The sequence below is a fragment of the Oncorhynchus tshawytscha genome, linkage group LG24 (assembly GCF_018296145.1).
Source record: "Oncorhynchus tshawytscha isolate Ot180627B linkage group LG24, Otsh_v2.0, whole genome shotgun sequence".
Taxonomy (NCBI): domain Eukaryota; kingdom Metazoa; phylum Chordata; class Actinopteri; order Salmoniformes; family Salmonidae; genus Oncorhynchus; species Oncorhynchus tshawytscha.
The window spans coordinates 1,124,703-1,130,702 of NC_056452.1; positions in this window are offsets into that span (position 1 = coordinate 1,124,703).

Sequence of the window (6,000 nt, forward strand, 5' to 3'; positions counted from 1 at the left end):
CCCTGGTTCTATCCCAGGCTGTACCACAACCGGCATTGATCAGGAGTCCCATAGGGCGGCACAGAATTGTCCCAGCATTATCCGGTTAAGGGAAGGTTTGGCCGGGGTAGGCCGTCGTTGTATATAAGAATGAGTTCTTAACTGACTTGCTTAGTTAAATAAATGTAAAAAATATAGTTCTCTTTGGCTCTCTCTATGAAAAAGATTTGCTGTGATATTTATTCTCATTAGCTAGGTTTCCATCCAATTGGCGACAGATTTTTATGTGAATATTCTAAATTCTGCATCGAACAATATGTGCATTTTTGCACCAGAGATTTGTTTACATCAAATTGACTTGTTGTGAATAAAAGGCTGTGTGTGATGATGTAGTGCACATATATTACTTTTGCTGTTAAATTCCCATTGGGTTTCCATCACATTTTTAACTCTAATGCATAGCACGTGCACTCTACCCAACAGCTGCCATATACAGTGCAGGTATAGCCTTCATGATGAGATTATTATGGACAAAAGAGCAAGATAATTTTTATTTGTCAAATAGCAGCAAATCATTCATCATGTCACCAGAATAAGACACTCAATATTTTAATCCTACAGACGAAGAACCATATGTGACAATTTTTCCATTTTAAGATAATCAGTTCTTTTTATATTATTTATGGTTGACAAATAATTCACCATACCCATATCTTCCAACAACAATTTATATTTTTTTATTTCAAAAAATATTTTTTTTATTGCCGTTTTAATTTTTAGAATGTGGAAGAACAGTATATCTCCAGCGATGATTTCAGTTTGTGGAAGAACAGTATATGTGACATTTTGCATGACTCTTGGCTTTTTTAACATCTGATATGATGTTTTAAGTACTTTCAAGTACAGATGCCCTTCATGTAAATGCAATATGTAGTTAATTCATTTGTATGGAGGTTCATTTAAAGGTGGTCTATCAACTTTAGCACTGATGACTTTAAAAAAAAAGTTGAGTCATGAAATCTTAGTCTCATTTAAAATGAAGCCCTCAATGTGAACATACCATAGAACTACAAAAATATAATACAATTAATTTAATCAAAACAAGCACAACTTGTAAATATCAAATATGGATCAATGTGATGTGCCAATATGCCGGTCCCTAAGGCCAATATTACAAAACGTTCAGAAAACCATTCTCTTTGTGTTTAACACTATGATCAGCAATTAAGTTTTGAATTGCATTAAACCCATGCTAAAGGCAAGACGTTCTTCTGTACTGAGGTGACGGCAGTAAATAAGTATTACCTGCTTAGAGTTAATGCTAAATGTGGTGACAGAGAGAAGTACTGTATATTGTAATTAATAAAAAAAGGAATCAAGATCAAATGAACACTCACATACTGTATGTGACGACTTATTTGTTTTTAATTCATTCAGATTAAAAAAGGTTCAAATGATCACACACAAAATAATTATCAACAGAACACATTGTACATAACATTTTCTACACTAGGAACAACATCTTAAAATTAAATTAATTCAATATATTGTGCTGGTTCAAATCATACACAAATTGATTCACATAGAAAACACCTACAATACATTTAATTTCCTACAATATGGGTGACATGTATTCAGATTCAACATACTATACAGGTTCAGGGGATCATAAACCCACAGAAAAAATGGTTAATTATGTAGCTTGGTTTAGCAACAAATGATTCACTCTGCAGTGATTCATAAAAAGAGCGTGCAGCAGCTGACAAGTAGTTGAGCATGGTCATCAAATCTTGGTACTTGTTTTTCTTGATGGGCAGAGGACTCTCATATGCTCTAGGGCAGTGGCTTGCAAAATAGGGAGGTTGAGGTGTAGCTCCTTGTTTTGGTTTGGAGATCAGCCACGATATCCATCCCTCAAATAGACTGTGGCTCTGTCTGGTGTACAGATTCCAAGGATCCTCAACTGAAATTAGAACAGAAACATTTTAAGTTCCTGACATCAATAAACAACTTTCACAGTCAAGCATTAGGATATTTTATTGTTAGAACAATTAATAAACTATTCTCTGTGCAATACCTGTGACTTTTAACCACATCACTTAGGTGATCTGTAGACCAGCTGGTCTCTTGAGGACAGAATCTGGGAGGTGCCTGAAGTCTTCACATTGCATCCTAATCACCTTGAATGGTTTTGCTGGTTGTGCTTCAAGTATCATCTTTGAAACATCATCAGGTGTATGAAGGACTGACACCTTGCGCCTCTTCTCAATGGTGGCAAAAGATCGATCACAAGGAAGAAAAGAATGAGCAGAGACCATGAACTTCTGCTCAACTTGGGTAAAGTAACCCATAGAGACGAGCATCGACATCAGATTGAGCATCCGCCAGTTGTTATTCTGCCCACAGCATCTGTCACTGAAGATGATCAACTTGCGCACCTCTGGTTTGGTGAGTGGCGTGAATTTTGTCTTCACCCACTTCATTATGCAGCTTGCCACCTCAATGGACCCACGGTGTGCAATCCCCTCATGCCAAATGTACATTTATGCAGGATCTTCTTTTCCAAGTTCCTGGATGCAAAAGTTCAAATTTGACAGCTGCCGCTGGTAGTAGACATTGGAGTGGGTCAGATTAGGGGTGTACATCACCCCCTGTAGATCCACAGAAATGACATGGCAGTCAGCATTGGCTTTAGCCCACTCAGGGTCACTTTGAAGCTGTATGTATGCCTTTTCGGCTTTTCGATGGTGCAACTCACTTTCAACTGCAATCTTCTTCTCCTCTTTAGATGTTGCTGCTGACATCTTCGTGAAGAATGCGTCACATTTACCACAGGTGTCACTCCTGGGTTGGCCGAAATTGAGACTCTGCTGTTTGGAAATGTCCCTATAAACCCAGAATTTTGCAGATGATGTGGTATTCTTCTCTTTGTAGAGTCGGTACATTCGCAACAAATTCAGATCAGGGCTGAGGTATTCTCTGTGTACATCCCCCTTCATCCGAGAGTAGTGGTTCTGGGTTCTTGGGAAAGATAGAATGTGCTCCTTGATGCCCTCTTTCACTGTAGCATGTATCTGATGTGGCCTGTAAGGAGACAACAAGATGTTGTTAAACTTGTATTCTCTCAATGGTCTAGGGACCTGCCTTAGAGTGCAACTGTGTCGCTATAACCGGGGTACAAATCCCGGTCCCGCCATTGGCGTTTGTGGCCGGGGAGCCTTGTAGGTGAGAATTAGACCAGTGCTGTCCGGTGGGAGGGGGAAGGTAATCGGTACTCAGTCCTCAATGCTCAGGTGATAGTTGGGCAGCTTAATTACAATCATTTTGTTTAAAAGCATTTTTATATTTTTGTTTCAGAATTCGCTATTCATCCATTCGATACTCTATGTTAATGTTTAGTTGATTGTTTAGAGCACTGCTATAGTGAAATAATCCAGGCTGGAATCCATAGCGCATTACCTATTGCTATGCTTCCCTCTTCCATCTTCTAAAGAAGACGTAGCCTCAGTAGCCTGATCTGGAGACCCTGAAACCTCACCTGCCTCAGCTAACTTTTCCTGAATAACCTGACCAAAACAATTACATGTCAATTAGCAGGTTATTTAAAGACTAGTACAGAGAATACAATATGTTTGTAATTGATATTCATATAGACATTAATTCATATTTTCACTTGCCTGAAGACGGCTGTTGGTTAGCTGGAACACAGACATGTGGAAGAACCTTGCACACATTCAATCTCTGGCCTGCTTGCTGTACATGGTATTTGAATGTTTGTTTCCGTCGTTTGTTCTCCTTTGGATCCTCAGGTTTACGTCTCCATTTCACCTCATGCTGCAATAAAAATTGACAATGATGAATTCAGAATTTAATATACTGTAGCACATTCAGGATATTGCTTGATCAGGACCTCCATCTTTCACACACTCCCAATCTATACACATAATGAGTTTGTATTGCACCGTTGTGTAACAGCACTTTTAGAGTTAACGTTAATGTACGTATCATTACTGTCAAAGTTAAACTATGCAAGTGTTCAATATAGCTATTATAATAATAGGTGTTTTGTCTTATTTCTAACCTGTTCTAAGCCGGAAAGAATCAACGCTTGTTGTTTCTCGTATGGGACAGTGTAGAAACTGTTGAACAAATGCAGCTTGCGCTCATCAGTCAACTTTCCACAATCCTTTCTGCACGTCGTGGAACACGCTCTTTCCTGCAGGATACAGTGTAACTAGCTAGCTACTGTAGCCATGTCGAATCATCCGGTGGATGGAGAAAAAGTAGCTAGCAATAACATTTGTAACGATAATGTATGAGTTATTAGCCAACGAACTTGAGCTAATATGTTGTCTCTATAGTTACAAATTAGACAACCCAGAACATACATGTTAGTTACTGTACTCTATAGCTAGCTAGCTTGATTGTTTGATATACGGTTCTTCCACATACCTCTTTTGGACAGCTTTTCCCAGTTTTTTTCTTGACCCTTACGATTTGTATAGGGTTTTCCCGCATCCCGTAAGATCTTCCTTTGCCTGTCTTCCCATTCTTTTAGTTTTGTTTTACGTTTCTTTGCCACATTTCTGCGATTTTCATCAGCAACAAAAAGGTTATGCGCTTGTCTGTCCATTCTGAGTGGTGCACATAAACGGTTATTCCACAAGAGCTATCTTTAAATTTAAAATTATTGTTAATTAGCACGTGGAAAGCTTGTGAAACCGGTTCACTATAGAAAAAGGTTATCCAATAATGATTTTTCATGTATATCTCTTTTTTTTTGTAAATGTCACATATATGGTTCTTCGTCTGTAGGATTCATTTATTGAAAGGAGCATCAAGTTTTTTGCACTTTAACCACCCTGTGAAGTTCATCAGTGTCACACCCTGACCTCAGAGAGCCGTTTTATTTCTCAAGGTGTGCTGTGAGGTGGGCATTCTATACTTTGTTTTCTGTTTCTTTATTTCTATGTTTTGACATGGTTCTGTGTTTTTGGTATGGTTCTCAATCAGGGACAGCTTGGTCTCTGATTGGGAATCATATATAGGTAGCCCTTTTTCCCTCCTTTCAGTTGGATAGTTTACTTTTGTTAGTGGCACTATAGCCCTGTAAGCTTCAGTTGTTTCTTCGTTTGTTGTTATGTTGGGGACATTTTAAATAAAAGGAAAATGTACACTCACCACACTGCACTTTTTGGGCCACTTCTTTTGACGGCCGTGACATTCAGATCATTTATTTAATCTGTAGCTTAATAAAGGCATGCTTTCCCTAGTTGTAGTTACATCTATTTGTTTATAAAACCATTTTATAAAAATTTCTTGCATAATTTATTTTACAGACACAAAAATATCCAGCTTGTCTAGCATATTTTGTTTTGTCAATATGTGGAAAGTTTACTCACAAATTTGATGTTTCCATCAGGCATGTCGTGACATTTTTTTATCCGATGTACAGTCCCAGTCAAAGGTTGGGACACACCTTATCTTTCAAGGATTTTTCTTTATTTAGCTATTTTCTACATTGTAGAATAATGAAGTATCAAAACTATGACATAAAACATATGGAAACATGTAACCAAAAAAGCATTAAACAAATCAAAATATATTTTTAGAGAATCTTCAAAGAAGCCACCCTTTGCCATGATGACCGCTTGCACACTCTTGGCCTACTCTCAACCAGCTTCACCTGGAATGCTTTTCCAACAGTCTTGAAGGAGTTCCCACATACGCTGAGCACTTGTTAGCTGCTTTTCCTTCACTCCACGGTCCAACTCATACCAAACAATTGGGTTGAGGTTGGGTGATTGTGGAGGTCGGGTCATCTCCGCAGCACTTCATCAGCGGCAGGGTAGCCTAGAGGTTAGAGCGTTGGACAAGTAACCGGAAGTTTGCAAGTTCAAACCCCCGAGCTGACAAGGTACAAATCTATTGTTATGCCCCTGAACAGGCAGTTAACCCACTGTTCCTAGGCCATCATTGAAAATAAGAATTTGTTCTTAACTGACTTGCCTATTTAAATAA